General features: G+C 41.3%; 1 protein-coding gene across 4 annotated transcripts in view; it reads right to left on the bottom strand.

Annotated features, from left to right (window-relative positions):
- ctbp2l (C-terminal binding protein 2, like) overlaps window positions 1–18,919 on the bottom strand; it is a 97,803-nt gene extending 78,884 nt beyond the window's left edge. For 3 of the 4 annotated variants that reach the window (XM_039787268.1, XM_039787271.1, XM_039787270.1), the window contains exon 1: window positions 18,597–18,918. The gene's annotated coding sequence lies outside the window, so the exon portion shown is untranslated. Of the gene's footprint in view, window positions 1–18,596 lie in introns of all 4 variants that reach the window. The other variant, XM_039787274.1, reaches the window with a different exon arrangement.
- Between the last annotated feature and the right edge of the window lie 2,013 nt (window positions 18,920–20,932).

Below are 20,932 nucleotides of genomic sequence, written 5' to 3'. Positions count from 1 at the left end.
TTTGTTCAATGTACAATCTAAGCTTGAGCGAGAACGTGGTAAACAAGACTGTGATACCACAACAACAAGGCACCGTGGCTGCGCTCCCAATAATACGAGGCATCAGACGCTCCACGCTCTGACCAATCCCTGGACATCATCTCCTGGGTGGTGCAGCCAGGGATTGGGCCGTTAGGTCTCCAACGGCACCCAGTCCAGGCCCTAATGGAGCTGACTGATCACATTTGAAATTTCACAACAGGACCAATGCAGCCAGCAGAGCAGACCAAGGCAGAGCCGATGGCCCAGGGCCCAGAGGCCCACTCTAACGACCACAGCATGCTTTGCTGTTGGCAGCATAGAGAGCAGGGAGAACCCTGCATTACAGATGAACCTCTTTTACACATAGAAGCTACTGTAGCTTCAGCTATCTGGTAAAGTAACAGCTTTTTGAGACATAGGTCTCCATTAATCTATTACATAACTACTACAAAACCTTACCATGACTGACAAGCGACATTTGGCATCAGGCACGTAAGAAAAGGGGGGAAAAGCCCCTTCTCCTTTTCAGCGCGGTGGCAGAACTAGTGTAGAATTCATACTGTAGGAAGTTACACATTTAGGGAGCAAGACTGAAGGTCCGATGATTAATGTGGGTTTACAAGGTTTTTTGAATCCTTTTTTGTCCTGCGCTACAAGGGGAAAATAAAATCAATAAAAACACATTTTTAGAGACTGATCTGACATGGCTAATAATTACAATACAGGTTTATTTATGGTTTATTAAATGGAGTTATTTTTTCAGGGTGCATAAGGTAAATGCATTAGTGCTCCTAAGAATGCGGAATAAGATGCCCATTCAGTATCTCTCTGACTACATATTTAAACTTGTGCATGCTGTACTTTTGTCTTTGATGTGATCACATTCAATTCAGACTGCTACCTAGCCAGACAACCAGACCACCTTTATTTTTATTTTTATTTTTTTACAGAATGTCTCTGGTGCTTATATGAAAATAAAGCCGAAATGCACATTTATGCAATACAGTGCATATCTGAAAGGGGCAGCACAAAGGAACACACACAGAGAAAATAATAAAATAATAAAATAGCTAACAGATGCTTGGATGGACTACAACAAGTATATGCACCGTACACAAACTAACAAAAATCATCGTTAAAATTCTCATTACGTTTCCCCTCTTCGCAATTCTAGCCAAAGTAATAAACAGTGCACCCAGGTTCTACCTGGAGAGGAGACACGTTTTTCCAACAGTCACAAGCTTTTACTGCTTTATTTGAAACTAAATAAGGATTTTGCTTTTCACTTACAGCAAATATTTCCACATTAAATAGTACACACAGAATTCATTTTCAAGCTTGAGATCCTTTCACTGGGTAGCACACGGTACACCTCTCTCTCAAAATAGACAAACACTTCAGCAAGTTACCTTGAGAAAGCACGGAGAGAGTTCAAACACTATGGAAAGAAGACAATTTTCTATCAGAGATAAGCAGATAAGTGTCCCCAGCTGGAAGTTGGGAGTCTGGCTGGCTTGTTTACCTAAGAAAATGGACTCACACGCTGAACTTCAAATGAACCCCATCTGATGCAGACACATCTGCCGCAAGCCTAAAACAGAGACTGTGGGCTGAAAAATAATGGATGTCAATCATCGCAGCTAAAGAGGACCAGTGCATATTATGGACTAACAGACATTATTGTTGCACACAGAGCTGCATCAAGACAAAAATATATTCTGTAATATATATACACACATATAACACCATGTATATAATACATTTGGAGAGGAAAAAAAAAATCTCCTGAGAAACCCATTTATTCTTGTATGTGCAACTAGGGCATGAAGGCAACATTTTGTAAACACAAGCCCAATTAAAACTTGTTTTTGCAATTAACTCTAGTTCTCCAGAGATGCCATATAAACATTCATGAATTCACACAAGAATACTCAGTAGATTCACGTTTTTAGCAGCATGTTTCAAACTAGATAGACTGCGATGTGACTGTGTACTTCATAAAGTCTGAGGTGTTAGGTGAACTTAGCAACTGCCATCTGTCTGCCCATACAGATATGAAATGGAGTATGGGATTTAGTGTGGCATCGCTACCCATCTTAACTTTTAGGCTCCACATTTTCGTTTCATCTTACACAAGTGTGAAGACGTGAAGCAACATTAAGTCAAACATCTGGTCTCTTTTGCCGCTATTTCTCTGAGGTTGGTGCGTTGGAGAAAGATGTCCTGGCAAAAACCCAAATAAGCAACAGAAGTGTGTACTACTGGGGTCAGATTTTGACCAAAGGAAATCTGCAGTGCGTGTAAAAAGATAGCTTGAAGGAACTATTAGCAATGAAGCCCTTGAAAACTCAAGAGAAAGGTTTAAACGCTGTAAAATATATACAATTTTATCAGCCCCAAGCAATAACCGTTGTGTAAAATCTGACATGAGTGGCACACCAACTCTTCCTCCTTCACATGATTTTAAAGCACGTCTTGGCACTTGTAAATCCAATACCATTGCAGATGAGCACAGAGTGGAAGACTTGTCAAATACTCAAAGAAAGATTATCATCTGACTAGAATATCTTACAACAACATATCAAAAATTGTGACATAATTGCAACATAGTGCCAAAAAAATCACAACTGAATAACCGGTCAGACAGATTCATTTAATTGAATTTAATATGTAATAAACAGAAGCACAACTTGTAGTTCAGGTGTCTTGTGACTCCAGAATTTTTATATTTTAGGTTTTTTTCTTTTATATCAACAGAATTCCTTCTGCACACGGAGCATTTTATGTTAGTGTTACGCTGGTTTAACTATGAGTAGGGCTGCTCCCTCTTAGTCGATTAGTCGACTAATCGGTCGTTTTGGTCTTAGTCAACTTAGATTTCTTTAGTCGATTAGTCATGTTTTATGCTTTTTTCATGCTGAATGACTTATTTCCAAGAAACGTACGAGCACATCTCTGGTAAACACAAGAATTAAAGTGGCGCTTTTGCATGACTCTTTGCGGAGAAACTCAGATTTACAGATCTGTCGATTAAATCAACTAATCGATTAGTCGATACAATTGAATGAGTGTTAGTCGACTAAGAATTTCTTCAATCGAGCACAGCCCTAACTATGAGTATGTAACCGGAGTGATACCAAACTGAGCACAATAGAGGCTGGATGCCAGTTTGAACATCAGACATGCTGCATGAGTGCGTCATGTAGCCTAGATGTACTTGCAAGATTATTTACAATCATGTGAGAAAACTGACATGTACAACATACCGTGCTATAAGTACTATAGGCATCTTCTTTTCACACAATCTGTTGAATGATATCGGTTGCCAATAACTCATGTGTCAAGTGTAAGAGTTAATGTTATCTACATATTTATCTACACAGGTGAGAAAATACTTCCCCCCACCGACATGACACCAATCTGTTGCTTTCTACTCCTAATAATTTTTGATTTAACAAGATAAGGTGGAACCAGTATGGTAAAAAATTGTAACAGCACTGCTTTTGTGCTCATAAGAAATGGTACACTTACACAAGCAAAACTATGCAGCATGTAAAAGTAGAATAAATACATTCTTCTTACAAATAAATAATCAAATTCATAAGCAATATAGTCCACCCTTGCTCAATTCACTACACTCAGGGGTTTTGCTGTTACAGTCTCACTTGGTCTGGTATGAACAGCAGCTTATGGTGGCTAATGTTAGCAAACTTATGCTAGGTGGGTATTGTTGTGTAACTGACGTTACCAAGCAGTTTGCTGGAATATGACTCTTCTCTAATTGTGCTACTATGTTTTAGTAGTACTATTATCATGTAATTGTGGCCACAGTGGCAGTTGTTTAGCAAAAGTTACATGGTCTCGATTTAAAAAATAAATTGATCATCTGGCACTACCCAGGTAAATAGAGTATCAGCTGGTGTTGAATCAATGAGTCGATCCACAGATCAATGAAATAATTAGTGTCCAGCTGATGATTACTACTAAACGATGATAAATGATTGGTATTATGAAATATCCAAGACTGTTCCGAGGATATGAGCTATTTCTAGACGTCTGCTGCCCCACACGTCCAGGAACGTTCCAGCAAATAGACGAGAATGTAAAGAAGAAATTATTGCTTAAGAGCCAATAACGGTTTTGGCCAAGAAGATTATGACAGAGCTCAGTCGCCAACTGTCATCCTTTATGAAGTCCTTTTTACTTAATTGCATACTTTATGTTCCCATCAAACAAATTACATAAAACATGAATTCAGATTTGTATGGCCTTTAGTATTTCATAGCAGGAGATCCTCAAATCTACGACAACCAGTCTTGCGGGAACAGTAGGAGGCGTTCTTCCTACAACAGGAAGCAATGACCCGTAACAGCCACTCTCCGTAGGAAGTCGCACGTCTCTTTTTCCTCCTTAGCGCTACCTCCTAGTGATTAGAGGAACCTCTGCAAACAGACAGCCCTCTCTGCTTTCCTTTTCATATTTTACACAAGCAAACTCCAGGAATCATTACCCAACATGAGCTCATCATTAGCACATTCATAATTCAGTGTAATGGATTATGTAATTGCTCCATTAATCAGGGGAGCCACCCCAGCATACTCTCCTATGCATTAGTTTAATTATGGGAAATACTTCTGTTAAAATAGATGCTCTGTTTGTAGTAGCAAGAGTTTAAACGTCTGTATTTGGCACTATGGGAACTTGTGCAGACTGAAGTTTAGAAGCAGCTTTGCGATGTATAGCCCCAAGTCCTTGTGGTACACTCACAGAAAGCTCTTCCATAAAATGTGCCATGGCAGTAGAGCAAAATGAAAAAGTAGGCAAAAGGACAAATGCCTTTCAGGAAACCAGTTGTCAAGCTCAGGCGTCACTTAAGTCACATAATTTATTGACATTTGCAGGTGGCGTCTGGGTAATGAATATTCCAGTTACATATGAAGCTGGAAGCGTCTGAAACAGATTAAGACACGTAGAAATGGAGGTACTTGTCATCTGATTCCAGCAGCTGGCATGACTTGTGAGGGCTTAATCCAACAGTGTCATCAGCTATTTGTCAAGGAAAAGAGATAAAGGGCTCTGCACCTCCTTCTCCTTACTATTGTTGGAAGCTCAGTACGAAGACTCTGGCTGCAGTCCTTTAGTTTGAGTGACATTTGACTATCATCACCGAGGGATACTCAGTGTATTTCGGTCTTCTCATCATGTTAAAAAGGTCAGTAACAGGCAGAGCCCCCTATGCACTCATAAGTGCGCTGAGTGCTGACAAGAAATAACAGCTTTTGTTGAAAAAAAACCTTGCATAAGAGAAATCACTCCACATGTACAGAAATCGCAGCACACTTATCGGTTATTTTCCTTGTCTGCTTTCCTCCCCCAGATTTGACTTAAAGCGATTCCTTTCTTACTTTCCTGCTTTGTTCCTGCACTTGGACGGAGAGTGGGAGAGCCTGAAAATTAATATGTATTTTACACTGCTGCATATACAGTCCAACATAAACCTTAAAATCCAAATAAGACCAGAGTGATTGGTCCTTCAGTCACTACCTACACAAAACAAACTGAATGGTTTGTGGTTACTGTCAAGATGTTGGCAAAGCCTCACAGGGCTTAAAGCCCGCTGCCAATAACGCAGACAGAGCCAAACAGAAAGACAAACGCAGAATTAAACATGACAAGAAAATGTTTTTCCATTGTGAGAAATGCCCATGTAATGCTTAAAAATAAAAAAGAACGGCTTATGCATTCACCTCGCAGAAGTGACATTTAAATAAGCAGGAGCCATTTTCTTCCTCGATCCCTCTATCCCTCCCGTTCCCTGCGTGCCACTGTAATTTGAAGCTGTCCCAAACAAATCCTCCTAATAGACCTTTTCCAAATGCCAGGTTCCCTTATGACGGTCTCAAAAAAGCAGGCCCTTGGAAACTTTAGTCAAGTCAAGTCAGCTTTATTGTCAATTGTCAATTCATGCAGAGGAATCGAAAGTTCGTTTCTCACCATCCCACGGTGAAGATAAAAGATAAGACATTCCTACTACAAGAGTAAAAAAAGTCAGGAAAACAAAAGGAGTTTAAGCGTACATGCACATTTATGGGCAGTCACCATTCAGTCCTCGCACAGTTGCTGGAGAAGGGAGAGGACTGACTGTGCTATTGCTCAATATGCATGCACGTCTTGATTTTTCTACCCGGTCATTTACTTCTAGATGGAATACTGATAACGTCAGTCCAATTTTGGATTGGGATTTTTTCCCAGGACAGGTAAAGACAGAGGTCAGTTCATAACTGGTTTCTTTAATGGCATCAAATCATCCCTAATCTCTTCCACCAAATTCTGCCTGAACATGCTGTGTCCTCAATCAAACCAGTTCTGCCACAAGTGCTGCATCTGGATCCTAAACCTGAGATTGTAATGTAGAAACATGTAATGTGTGTGACTTGCCACAACAGCTTTCTGGAGACAAGTCAATCCCAACACTATACTTACTGGCTCCAAATTACATTAAAAATTGCTAGAATAATTACTTCTTAATTCTGTTTATTTTAATGAAGTGCCAAAAAACTGGTAAAGTTACAAAGGATATTTAAAAAAAAAATTATTTGAACAGAAATGTCCCATTCTGGCCTTTTAGCCTGAGGGGATGCACGAGAGACAACTAGTCTAGTCTGGACAGAATGGGAATGCCGGACAATTGTCATGATGCCTGCTATTTGTTCAAAAGTCAAAAACATTTAACGAAAAGAAAATAATCTCTTCATACATATTCAATCTAAGCAGAAGCTGCACTGAATGCTTGGCATAAGACAGAGACAAGAACTCAGTGACTGTGCATTTAATAGCCTCTGGCACAACGAAAGTTAACAAGAAACTGTTAGCAGAGTGCACAATCTCAAGAGTCCTTTCACTGCCCTGAGTGTGAAGGAATGAGATGAGGGAGAGCAAGGGGAGCTAATCAACTCTTACTACTCAGTGGCATTTCATGCACTGTCTGCCACTAGTTCAGTGTGCACAAAGGGCACCGAGCATCAATAAGTCAACATGCTGCTAAAGCAGGAGTGGATCCAGACTCGTCAGCCATGAAAAGAGAGAGACACGACTTTTCAGCAAGTGCAAAATTAAATTGATTTTGCAGGTGAACTGCTCGAGGGGTACAGAGTGACTTAAGTTACCATGGTGAGAGTAAGGAAAAGTTTCATGTAAAAAGAACATCTGACCCCCACAACAAGACCTGACAAGGTAATGAAATGAGCTGATATAGTCACATTTCTTAAGACACAGCTTCTAAGTATAAAAAAGCTGTCCTCTCGCTGCACCTTGTATAAGATGCTGAACCAATAGAGGTAGAGAGAGAGGGAGGTAGAGAGGTTAGAGGATAAAGACAGAAAGAATGAATGAAAAAAAGCTGCTTTTCTGCCTTTTCATTTGGAAGAACTGTGTACCGCCATCTTCTAATCAGTGCCATCGCAGCTGCACATCGTGTCACCATGTCCAGACGGCCAGGCTGGTTTTGAGCTTTTTATAATTTTTGTTTTAACTTCCCCCTCTTTCTCGTTGCCTTGCATCAGGCACAGGATCTGGTGCTTTAATATGGCTGCCAGTGAGGCAACAGCCATTTAATAACAATGCAATAGTTCCTCACAGCAGTAGTCCAGTGTCGCTAACACACCCCGCTGTGTGCAGATGGTACATTGTCTGTGGTTTCCGAAAACACTCTCCTTTCTGAGATGTTTTTCCTTTCTTCCCCACCACACACACACACACTGCCCTTCTTGTCAGCAATATTTAACTATTTAACCCTCTTCTTGATAGAAACAACACAATTGCTCTGCAATCTTATTTCTGCTATTATTGCTCGTTTTATTTCGTAACAGGTCGGCTGAAGTGCCCCCCAGAGGTGATTGGCCTGTGTGTGTGTGTGTGTGTGTGTGTGTGTGTGTGTGTGTGTGTGTGTGTGTGTGTTTGGCAGTAAGCCTCTTGCATGTGCCTCACAGCCTCCCACAGTGGGGGACATCTGGAGGAGGCGTTACTGTGTACACAGAAAAAAGAAGAAGAGTTCAGGCCTGAAATATCATCCTCCAAGGACATAACTGGCTTTCATTAACACACAAAAGGGGGAAATATGGTGTTGGGAGATTTATTCAAATCAACATGGCTAATGTTGCCATAAGCCAGTCACCTTGCCAAGATACCCTAAAACTCATTCTCTCTATCAGTGGCCCTTCCCCCGACTCGCCGCTGAGAGCAATTAGTGCACATTCTGATGAAAATGACCGGTAATTCAGTGGAAGGAAAAAGCTTCAGAACAACCATTTCACAAGGTAGATGTTCATTATGCGCCAGCAGGGAAGAGCCTCCTCTTAATAGAGTGCCAGCCATAAACATCCCTCATCATCACCGAGTTTGCCATTTGATCTCACCTCTGGGGGTTCTACACTGGGCATCTTCATTCATTTCTTCTATGTTTCACTGTCTGTTTACTCAGTAATGGACTCTGCCCAGAGAGTTGTTAAGGGGGGAACAAAGAACGACACTCTGCTGTGGCGGTGATTAACGACTGAATTAGAAAGCAACTCCAGGTCACCTTCTTTAACATCGTGATGGATTATCTAATGCGAGAATCTGATAGCCTTTGTTATAGGTGAGCTACAACCTGGATCACAGGTGGTGGAGCAACGCGACGGGGCATTAACAGGGATTATCAACATTCCCATGAATCTATAATCAATAAACACCATGCTGTAATTAACAGCCAAAAACAATGCAGTGAGAAGCAAACTGAGATGAGATAATAAGCATCTCACTGATGAGTGTGCATGCAACTGTGTCCACCACTGTCTGTAAAGCCTTAGTTAGCGTTGCCCTAGTTCAGCTGTGAATGCGCCATGTCTCCTGTCGCAGGCAGTTTACAAGACTGAAAACGAGGGTTGCCATCTGTCCCACCTCTATGGGGTGCACAGAGGGACGTTTTGCACAGTTTTGGCATGCCTGACTTCCCCTAATGCTGCACAAATGTTTAGAGACATTATATAAGCAATGAGACCTTCACTTGGGTGGAGGGGGAATGGAGATGGATACGTGCAGAGGAGGAGAAAAAGCAAGAGAGTACGAGAGATTAAGCTTGAGAGAGCAGACCTGCATTCTCCTAACTTACCGCATTCAGGGAAACAACAGCACTCCAGGGCTGTGTTGGTGTTGCTATATGGTACACAAAGAGGATAAAATACGAACCAAGAAGTCCAATTGGAAGGCCTTTTTAATGCCAAGACCCCACATGGGGTGTTTTCACAACTTTGAGGCAGGCTTGTATAATTTTAGAAAGTTTTAACAGCCACAATAATAGTTTCTCTGACAACTAAAATCTGGGTAGGTAAATCGCAATACGCCCAATGCTGCAGGGTACCTGGTGAGTGAGCTTGCTTTAATAAAGCAGAGTTTTGTAGGATGGGAGCCAAAAAGTAAAGTAGCCAGGAACAACCTTTTTTTTGCCATAGTTTGAATACGCCTTAACAATTGCCCAAAGTAGGAAGTCAGTGAGAAATGCAAACAAACCTAACTTCAGCTCTGTATCACACTGCAGCTGCACTGGGAGAGAAGGCAATCTGAAAATAAAAAAGATTGAGTTCACACACTGCAAGGAAAGGGGATACTGAGCTCAATGAAATATAGCCTATCCTGGAAACCAGGAAAAAGAGGAACAGCAACTCGCTTGATGCACGGAGCAATGACTGCACTACAGCCAAAGGAAAGACATGTAGGCCTATTGTTTTTGTGCCGTGTGCGTTTGTGTATGTGCACGTAAAAGGTGGGAAGGTCATCCCCAGCAGAGTACACAATGGATGTCCTGGGAGAGGTTTTAAAACCTAAGACATGTTGCAACGGACACCTGGAAGAGCATTTGTATGCAATTCGCTCCTTGTTCCTTTCACAGGAGGAACAAGTTGAGATTTAGCTGGGAAACTAAAGCAGCCACTATGACATGGACAATGCATGCAAATAGAAAAAACAAGAGGAGGTGAATTCAGTTTCGACACATATTCACTACTTTGACATAATAGCATCATACAGTATAAAGCAAAAGTGGAAAACCAATTTCCAAGCATGCATACGTTTGCCTTAGGGTTGGGTACCGACTCCGGTACTTTTTTGGGTATCGACCGAATTACGTCGGTACTACCGAGGCCCGATTCACGTTAAATCAAACATTGCCACATTTCGGTACCTGTAAGCGCGAGCTTATCTGTCCTCTGTGCATGTTGGCAGAGAGCGGGGCTCCGCTCTGATACACACACACACTCAGAGGTACGGACAGAACTAAATGACATCGCCTCAGCAGTTTGTTTAAGTCACAGTGAGTCACGGCAATGCCAATAAATCAGTTCCAAGTGTGGTTAGACTTTTCAAAACTCCACGCAGACAGAGTTCGCTGCAATATAATATTAATGGCGAGCCCGAAAGCGGTCGCAGTGCGGTTACACCTCCACTTGGTACCTGCTCGACTCACCTCGTATCTACTCGCCTTTTTTTTATTTTCCATTGTGAAAAAAAGTCCCTGGTACCTGCCAACAGGTACTATTTTTAGTATCACCTCCGTCTAAGTACCAAGCGAGCTAAGGCGATACCAAAAGGTGACTTGAAAACCTGCAAACCACTGATTGGTCGGAGAGAATCGTCACTAATCACTGCGTCATCATTGCTAGCGACAGACGGGGGTGTCCTGAAAACCCCCGCCATTTTTAAATAGTTTAGACAGCGGTGGGTTTTTTGCTGCCTCCAGCTTCTTTTGAAACAAAATGTGTCTTCTGGCTGTGGCAACAGCCATATTCCGAGAATCAAAAACAACAAACCTTCGACGTTCTGTGTGTGTGTCACGTTAGGTCACACACACTGCGGCGTCGCTATGACGACCAGCCATGCTCTCCTCACGCATGAGGCGGTACTAAATCTGCAATGGAAAAAGGTGGACGGGGCACCGCGGTCGAGTCGAGCCTAGTCGAGTAGAGCTGGTACTAGCAGTGGGTAAGCGCCATTAGACAGATGTTCTCTTTGCCCTTTTGACTGACTGACAGGCTGGAGATTAAGGCAAGGCAACTTTATTTCTATAGCACATTTCAGCAACAAGGCAACTGAAAGTGCTTTACATTAAACATTAAAGAGCAATTAAAAAAAGATAGAAAATAAAAAATAAAATAAGATAACACAAGAATAAAAGTTTTAGTGCAGTGTAAGAAATTAATAATTATTTGATTAGATAGGTTGTAGAGACGGGTTTGGGAGGGGAGAGGGAGGGGTTGTATTTTGTGTGGCGTGTAAAATGCCCTAAATAAATGACATAATGTTCTAAGTAAATAGGATGAATAGGTTTAGAATTATTTTTACAATTGAAATCAATTTTTGTTACTGCAGAGGGAAAGTACTGACATCGGTACCCAACCCTAGTTTGCCTACATTTACTCGACCAACAGCCCACTGCACCTGTCACAGTGTGTAAATCTTTACAACCGTGCAAAAGAAACGTTAGAGGATACAGCCCGCAGTGGCAAACTTAATGCGCTGTTTAGGAAAGCTGCTAACATTCAAGCACCAACACTTACAACTCTAAAAAAGGCTGATTTTAACTGTGTGGCACAACACCATCTCCTTGGAAATATACCTAGTGACTGCTCCAGTATATTTTCTCCACTTCAGACAGCACCTTTTCTTTTTTCTAATTTTGGTAAAAGGGCCACTTAATGTTGCCTCGTCCGAGCTTGCCACTCCTTTCACCACATGACCACCTTGCCGCTACTTCTTTTCTCAGCACTCTTGTGTTGTGGCTGCTTGTGTTCAATTTAATCCCTTCCGCTCCCAGCTGCTTATCATTTTTGTCAATATTGGAGCCGATTGTGAATCGACAGTGTGAGACAGACATCTCTGTACAAAAGGTACACAACACTGAATCTGAGAAGTGATTTAGTGCCAAATGAATCATGACTGCTGTCGGTTAATTCTGCCCACAAGTACAAGCCTACTGTCACAGAGCACCGTCCTGCTGATGGTGTCTAGAATTATAACAATGTGTGGTTGAGCTTGATAGAGCACACTAGGCTCTTTCTTTGGGTAGATAACTAAATAATTCATTTTTGGGGCTTATTGGTTGCACAGAGGTAAATGCATCACCTACCAGAACATAGAACAAGCTACAACTCCAGATATAAGTTGGTCTTTAATTCTAACAAACATTTTTGGGGAATTTTTGCAGGTAGGAAACCAGTGAGCATTCATGTCCTTTTTCATACTGGTTGGTTGAGTTGCCTGCACAGTGGTGGTGGGTGGGATCTGGAGGGTGGGGGTGGAGGATTGTGCACCCTCCCTCACTGTGGCTGTGGCTGTCATGGGGCTCTTTAAGGGCACATGGCTGTCTACACCCTCCCAGTGCAGTCAGTGGAGTTAGCAGTGACAACAGCGGCAGTATGGGGGAATTGGCCACACCAAATTGGGGAGGAAAGGGGGAAAAAGGAAAAATGACTACAGGATTAGCTACGATTAAGGTCACAAGACATTGTAGAAATGTTAAGAAATAACAGATCTGGGCAAGAACTGTGTAGTTGGGCTGTCCTTTAGGCCCCGTTACCTCGCCTGGGATAAAGCCACAATACTGCACAACAGGTGAATTAGCATACATTTTAACTTTTAATTGTGCACCTTTACTTAGTTTTTCAATTTCAAGCTGCAGTTCAGCCTGAAAAAATATGTGGCGGTCTGCTGGAATTTACCATAAGAACTAGCAGTGAGACAATGTCCGTGTGCCACATGATGTTCCTCAAAACATTACAAATCAATGGAAATTCATCATTATTTAAAAACTCAGTGAACGTTCAGGGTTTTACAGATAACCTATTAAACCTTGCAAGTAAAATGACTGTAGGCATAGTGGGCAGGAAATGCTATGAATGATACCACCCCCCATGAAAAGCCTACCACCTACCCGCTCACCACCCATGCTGACCTCAACCGCTGATTTGTATCACTTTCTCATATTGCGCACATACTGAGAGGTTTCCTTGAACTTGTTCAAATGTATCTATGGTAATGGTGCTGTATGAAATGCACGCATATCTATGAAGACATTTATATTACATAGAATTTGCCAGAAAATGAGACAACTCACCAGATTAATTAACTGGGCTGATATGCAGATACACAAGGATAAACTGTAGATACTGTGTGATAAAGTGTTGAGTACAGCAGGCTTCTTAGGCCGCCTGAGCAGCGAGGAAACTTGCTGCTGTTATCATGGTGGTCCTTCTCCCTCGTTCATAGCCTGCCCTGCAATTAATGATGCACAGTGATTTTCCTGGAACCACCCCCCATCCTGTGTTTGCGCGTTTGTATGTATTTATGTATGTGACTGTGTTTGTTGAGGCTTGCATGTATAAGAGAAAGCTAATCTTCTCTACGGTGCACCAGACGGATACCCACTGAATTTGTATTCAGTAATGAGACGGGGTCGGGGAACGATGGTGAATTTGTAAGCATGCATAGTCTCCCATAATTCCATTTAGTAGTCCTGTAAACACTTATAAATGCGGGAGATAGTTACGGCAGCCCCCCTGCCCTCAGCTCTCATCAGGCTAGCACATCTCCAAAGAAACCAAGGGCAGGAGAGGAGTAGATATTGCAAATTACATTATGGGACATGAAATTAATCCACCCTCCCCAAACATTTGGCCTTCACACAGTTTAACCTTGAAACTGCTTTTTACTCCTTTACACGAGGACTTGATAAACCGCCTCCATAACATCCAAAAGAACGAGTCCGACATTACAACAATAGCTCTGCCGAGGTAATTGTTCAATAGGATCCTTCACCGTGCTGATGATATGTTGTAATTTCATTTCACTTACGTCTGTTTCATAATATAATACACAATTGAGCGGGGACACTTTAAGTCCCAAAAGACCACTTCCTCCTTAAGATAATAAAAGCCTTTTGTGCATGCCTTTGAGAAATCCTTGGTGGATTATGCGAGTGTGGATTCGGGAGCACATCAATTAATATGCATTAAATGAAAGAGTATTAAGTTGTAAGAAAATAATTAATAACTCTAATTGCTGTGCTGCTGCTTTGCCTGACAAAAATCATACTTTAATGCTAACATGACTGACTTTGACATCGCCAACAGGTGCCAATGTACAAGAGTTACTTGACCTTTTACATGGCTGAAAGACAATGCATTTCCACTTTATTACATGGTCACCTCACTCTCCCCTGATACTTATGTGGAGTGGTGAAAGCACCAGCACAAAGTGACTGTTAGAGCCAATCCAATAACTGCAGAAAAATTCCTATCTGGTAGCCAACCCTAAAACCACATGAGGTTCAGCTCTACTTGTTTGAGCCAGAATAAAACTACATTGGTTTGTGTTAGAGAATACTGTAGATCTCTTATGCAAGCCCTATCGCTGGATCTTGCCCCTTTGTACGGTACAGAGAATAGTGCTGGCACAGGGTTCCACTTTCCCGGTTGCCATAAGAAAGACGTTCACGGCTCCAATTATCCTTTGCCCCTGTGTAGCTCCAGAAAACACAATCGCTGCCACTGTCAATGAAATTATAGCAATGGAGGAGTAAGCAATGACAAGGGGGGAATCTGATAGCCCCCCCCCCCCACACACACACACACACACACACACACAAACACACACACTTCAATGTGCCAAAAAGTGAAGATGAAGAGTGCCTCAGGAGAACAGAGAAGCAAAGAAATGGGAATGACAAGCTAAATGTTTCTTTGAGATATCTTTTCAATATACCATTTCTAAAAGGTGAGATGAGTTTTGAAGCCATAAGACACTAGCTCCGGCTGAGTGATGGCACCTGTAGTTGGTGTGAGTAGCGAAGATACTGAGTGGTTAACACTGCAGCACTCGGTTTTAAACTTATTCGTTTTGACCAAGGGCAATCAGCTGCAAGAATTCTCGTCTTGATCAGTTTACAGTTGTACCTCCATGGGTTTAAAAAAAAAATAATCAAAATTGCCCCAGCTTTCAGGTAAATCAATCTTGTCTTTGGTTGGAGATAATGAGCATGTTCACCGGGCTTCCGGGCTCCTCAGCTCAACATAGTCACATCATGCAGACACTTTTGAGGAATGCAGAAAGAAGAAGTTTTAGCCTTCAGAGACCAATTAAAAACACATATTCAAATGGACCTAAAAGGAGCACACTGAGGCATTCATTTACACTGCAGCCCCATCTATATTGCTTCACTCGCTATCAGATTCATCCCAATTGTTTTCAACTCTGACAAACAAACACTCTCATCAGAGCGGAAAGACTCGGAACAAAAGACTATCTCATCTCTGCAGGATCAAAGACTACTGTATATAGAGTTAGTGTGAGCACACACAGATATACTAATTTTTACACAACACACATTCACTCTCATTCAGAAGGGCATGGGGGCAGGATTTACCAGCTCAGTAGCACTGTATGCATGCATAAGATGATCCTTATTAAAGACTATGGTGAATATTAGATCATTATCGTTATCGTTTCTCTGCTGTGAGAAAGACGTGCTACAAAGGAAATAACTGCACAGGAGATAGATATTTTCTTCATCTGTTGCCTTTTTAATACTGTAAATATTGGATTTAAATTGTATATCCATTAGGTCTGTGATGTAAATGTATGGTTACATTACAGTAATATGATAAGGACTGATACACTGCATCTTCTGCTTGTTTAGGTAAAGTAAACTGGGGTTACAACGAGTAATTACCTTAATTATCTATTAATTAATGTTTGAATTGCTTAGCATTGAAAAAGTCAAAAGAAATTATGAAAAATGCCCTTTACAACTTTCCACAGCCTAAGGTCACATCTTCTAATTGCTTGTTATGTCCAACCAACTGTCCAAAATCAAAAGAAATATTCAGTTAGAAATTATATGCAAGAGAGATAAGCAGCACATCCTCACATTAAATAGGTTGGAACGAGCAAATGTTCTGCATTTTAGCTTGATAAATGACTTAAACAGTTAATCAGTTAGCAAAATTGCAGATTCATTTCCTGCCAGTGCACTAATTTGAGCACTAAAACATATTAACAAGACAAACTTGAAATGGAAAAAGAGAAGTTCAGTCAGCTCGTCAACCAGTCAGAATTTTATCCATGACATATTTGGTACCACAGCCCAGCGGGTGTGCAGGGACTCTGAAACATGCTCCGTCTCGCTTCCGCAGCACTTCCAGGGAAGCTGCTCCCATAAATCCCTTCTAATGGTTGCTGGTGAGGGAAGTTTTTAACACAGATCTTAGCAGCCACTGTTATTCACTCGTAGAGCGAGAATCTTGGGATGATGGATGGTAATAAATATTGCACAGGGCTAACAGAGGTCCCCTCAGAGACGTTCAATTGCCTTGAGTGATAGGGTGCTGCTCGGCAACACAGGAGAGGATGGCAGAGGGCAGGCTCTTCACAGGGTCGACTAACGGAGTCTGTTCAATTTCCTCTCTCGAAATACGACAGTGCCCATTCTTAACGATAACACTGTTTCACAATGGGGGAAGGTAAGCGGAAATAAGGGGGGTTTCTGCAAAAAGTATGTCACTATCTCAACTTATGTATGGCAAGTTTGCTAGTTATGAATGAAGAATTTATTGTCTCAAGGAAATAAAGATCCTCTGTGGTCCAATAATGATTGGGAATGTACCTGGCATGTGAGGGAAAATGAACACTACTCAGTGTTATGACCAATTCCCCGCTGCACTTGTGACTGGAACAGTTTAACGGACAAGGGAGCCCTGTTGTGCCGAGCTGCCCACCATCTTAACAGCTTCCTTGACAATGGCCGACAACAGAGCAGATGTCCAAGCTGCACACATCTGTAGTGGCCTTATATTCCTTTAGGCACACACACCCCCTTCCTCATCCAATACACCCATAAGACAGACAAAGAGCTGCTTTACCAAGGTCACCCCCTATTCAGCTTGCATGCATTGAACATAAATGTTGTTATTATTGTTAACTTCACTATATTTTGACTAACAATCCAAGTTCTTGATTGTAACTCATTCACTTTGATTATATTATTCTTACTTTTGTAGGTGTTGCTCCAGGATAGAAATCATCTTTGTTGAAATGCCATATTTTTGATGAGTGATAAAGAGAACTCTAGTTCTTCTTTAATCCAACACGTGTCCTGTTGTCATATTTTCAGAGTAATCCGTGAATTAATTAGCCCAACAATGTGTAAGAATAGTTTAGTGTGTGTGATTAACAAGTTAACACAAAGCAATTAGCGGCTCATTTATACACTGTCGGCACCTAGCAGTGGCTGTACACATAAGATGCACTTTCCTGGCCATTTTTTAAGTTGACAGTCAGCTAATGTGCTAAATCCCAATTTCAATATCAGTTCGGCAACTATAAACAAGATTTTAACAAATTAGCTTGAGCAAAATGCAGCAAACCGCCCACGAGTATGAAAAATCTGTCCATTATTCTCCTCCAGTGGTTTTAAAGTCACATCCTGGAGGGGGATCGTGACGGGGACATCCCCAGAACCATGAGGCTCAGTCTCACTTGCATTTCACTTACAAGAAGAGACTGCAAAAGGATGAAGTTACTATATCCACACTTTATTTGCCCACATGCAGATATGCAACTCTCCAAACTAAACCACAAAATCCTTCAGGGGATATTCCTCAAGGCAATGTCATCAAATGCAGGTGTTTGATCAACTAATCACTTGTGGGTGAACGGAGATAAAAAAAATTAATTAAAAAAATAATAAAGTTTAGGGAGCTTATGATCCTCTGTAATTATGCGTGGCAGCTTCTTTAAAGTCTTATAATTGTGCAAAAAAAAAAAATAAAAATAAAAAAAAACTCATGTGAAAGGTCAGTGGCAGGGTGATGCAGCTTGGACAGCAGATGTGCTCCATAGTCATTTCTTTAAAAAAAATAAAAATAAATAAACGATGCCCAGGCTAAGCAGCAGCAAGCGGCGCTGAAGATTACACAGGATGACGTCTTTCACAACACTATTTTGCCCCAAAACTCAAGTCAGCCTGGTCAAATGTGAGGTATTAGATGCTTTTAAGAGCAAACACCCTCACTAGAAAGCATAAAGTCACCCACACAACTCCACAAGCATTCAACAAACACTCTAATAATGCACTTCCTATCTTCTTTTAACCTACACACTCCGTACGGGGTCTCGTTGTTCAAGCAAAAACAATACAGTCTCCGAGTCTTTTCCGAATACCCTTGCATGCATGTAAAGGTGAGGGACACGAATGGCAGCATTTGGAGGAAAAAAGGGGGCTATTCGTGTTAACATTGACAGTTACGCCAGGTTTTACGTGGTCAGAAATAATGTCCGTGTGTGTGTGTGTGTGTGTGTGTGTGTGTGTGTGTGTGTACCCACCCGACCATTCCCCATCTTCATGGCGCAGTAAGGTGGACACACACATGGTCAGAGCTTGTATGCGGACCTGAAACCCGACGGCAGCCTGTCCTAGCTAACTCTCATTTGAAACACTACAAACTGAATTAAACGCGAAAAGCGGTGTTGCTTCTGTAATGCAGTCTTACCTGGATGAATGACGTCTAATCGCAAGTTGAGAAGTCGACTTTTTAGGCACACGTCGGCGGCAGCATCATCCGCTTCGGGCAGAAATGTTTCATGCAAAGATTTGGAGTAATGCTGATTCCACCTTATTAATCCTCCGCGCGCTACAAAAGCGGCTTCTTTTAGCAGATGGGAAGAAACGGTCGGATAGAGAGGAGTGATAACCTTACAGGGAACAGGCTACAATGTGTTATAGCCTACGCGTCCTTGTTTATTAAAATACGGCCGAGCGTGTTTGCGTAAACGCCGAGTAGCCTAGGTGTCTGCCCAACTGTTTCACTGTTTCTCTCCCCCCCCCCCCTCACTCACTCACTCACTCACTCTCTCTCTCCCCTCTCTTTGGCTGTAGTGTCTAACTCTCCTTTTTTTTTAAACAAGGCGGGGTCTTGGGTCGTTTAAAACAATGACATAAACCAAGAAGAAGAAACCCCCTCCTCCTCCTCCACCACACAGAGAGAGAGAGAGAGACACTCACACACACACACACACACACACACCTTCTGCTATTAGGAGGTCAAATAGGAAATGTTGTTACTATTGTCCTGAATGACCATGTCTCTCTCCCCACCCCCCCAGTGTTTTCAATTCTTACTTACTTAATAAAATCACCTCAAAGGGTCACTTCATCCAAATCACAAAAAGGACATCTCACTTATTTAGCCATTCAGATAGTTTTGGTTTCACGTGCCAGGGCTTAAATAGCAATCCTTCTTCTTTTTGCTATAATATAGCAACACAATAAAATAGAGGGGGGGGGGGGGATATTTAGTTGTGGAGCTCACAGCATTGATGGCATTGAAGACTAGGAAAAAAACAATTCCCCTATTACTGTGAATAATCCACAAATCTTCCCTGTTTTTCTGTTTGATCAAAGACCTAGTCCCAATGAACACTGTCGACAGTGAGGTATGTGGAATATTCAGAGTAAGTAGGACACTGCTTGCGGAAAGATTTTTTTTACTGTTGACTGTTTTTTTATTAGTAAGTAAATTTAAAGCTTTGCTAAGCAATATTTTTATGTGAACAATGGGTCAAATGACAATGTGTAACATGATGCAGTCCCCTCAGGTCTACGGAGCGCTTTAGTATCTTTCAACTCACTTTCGGTTTTATGGCCTTTTTATGGTGTGTTTTTTTTCCCTTTCTTTTGTAAAGATTATGTTTTTTTGTTAGGTCACAGTAAAAATGCAGACAAGACATGCTGAGGTAGAGAGACAGGCATCTGACTTGAAACTAAATGAAACTAGGGGCATCGTGATTGCAGTATATCGTAGGCATTTTAACCAGTAGGCCATGACACCCCAGCTTTACTGTCTTAGTTCAGTCCGTAAGCTCTCATAAGAATTGTTTTCAGATGATCCAGATGACAAAGACTTACCTGGCACATGCAAAAAGTACAAAAAACAAACTTCCACTGATCTTTATTGTATTGGATGGTGGTTGAGGTTTTGGAGATGGATATTTGGATGGATCTGGGCAAATAGAACCCAAACTATCTGCACAGCAGGATACTAGTAGAACTAAATGAAGAAAATGTGTTGAGTTTAATACAGAATCTTTAATAGGCTTATAATGTCCCCACCTGGAATTAGGTATGTGTCAGTGCAGCTCATGTCTGCAGTGAATCTACAATTTATGGTATTGCGTTAACATAATACTCAGATGTTATAGGGGCCTGTACAAGCCTGTGATATTTGTGTTTCATCTTTTTAGATTCTACATTTCTACAGATTCTACATCCTGTTTGTATCTGTCTAGTCAATAATAATGCCTTGTATAAATGTGCCGAAATTGTGTTCAATGTTGCTGCAGAACAGGAACCTGCTGTAAACCAGTTTTTAAACTGAGTCAGGCCCGTTTATTGTAACTTAATTGTTGCTTTTAAATTTTCCTGTATAATAAATGAAATGAATGAACATATGATTATTGGTTCTCCTTTGAATCGATCACAGTGGGATGCTGCTGAATGAAAGCTCATAAAATAATAGTCAAGTTAGTAAGCCTTGTAGAGCTGAGCTTACATTTGACATGTTTAGTAAGATCATAGAAGATATGTTAGGAGTTCATTTGATTTCTCTACAGGGATTGTTCTGCAAGTAGTGTTTTGTCTTCTGTAAGGGCAGACAATTTGATTTAAGAAATGCTAAATATAGTTTGAATGTGTTATACATACTGTGTATATACATGCATGATTGATTTGATAAGACCATACGGCAAAGCACCTGACCCCCAATGCTTTGTGAACACAAGGGGGTCACAGATGACATCACATGATTGATATTTACTGTCCTTTTTTAGA

This window comes from Perca fluviatilis, chromosome 21 (genome assembly GCF_010015445.1).
Source record: "Perca fluviatilis chromosome 21, GENO_Pfluv_1.0, whole genome shotgun sequence".
Taxonomy (NCBI): domain Eukaryota; kingdom Metazoa; phylum Chordata; class Actinopteri; order Perciformes; family Percidae; genus Perca; species Perca fluviatilis.
This window is presented reverse-complemented; position numbering and strand designations above follow the sequence as displayed.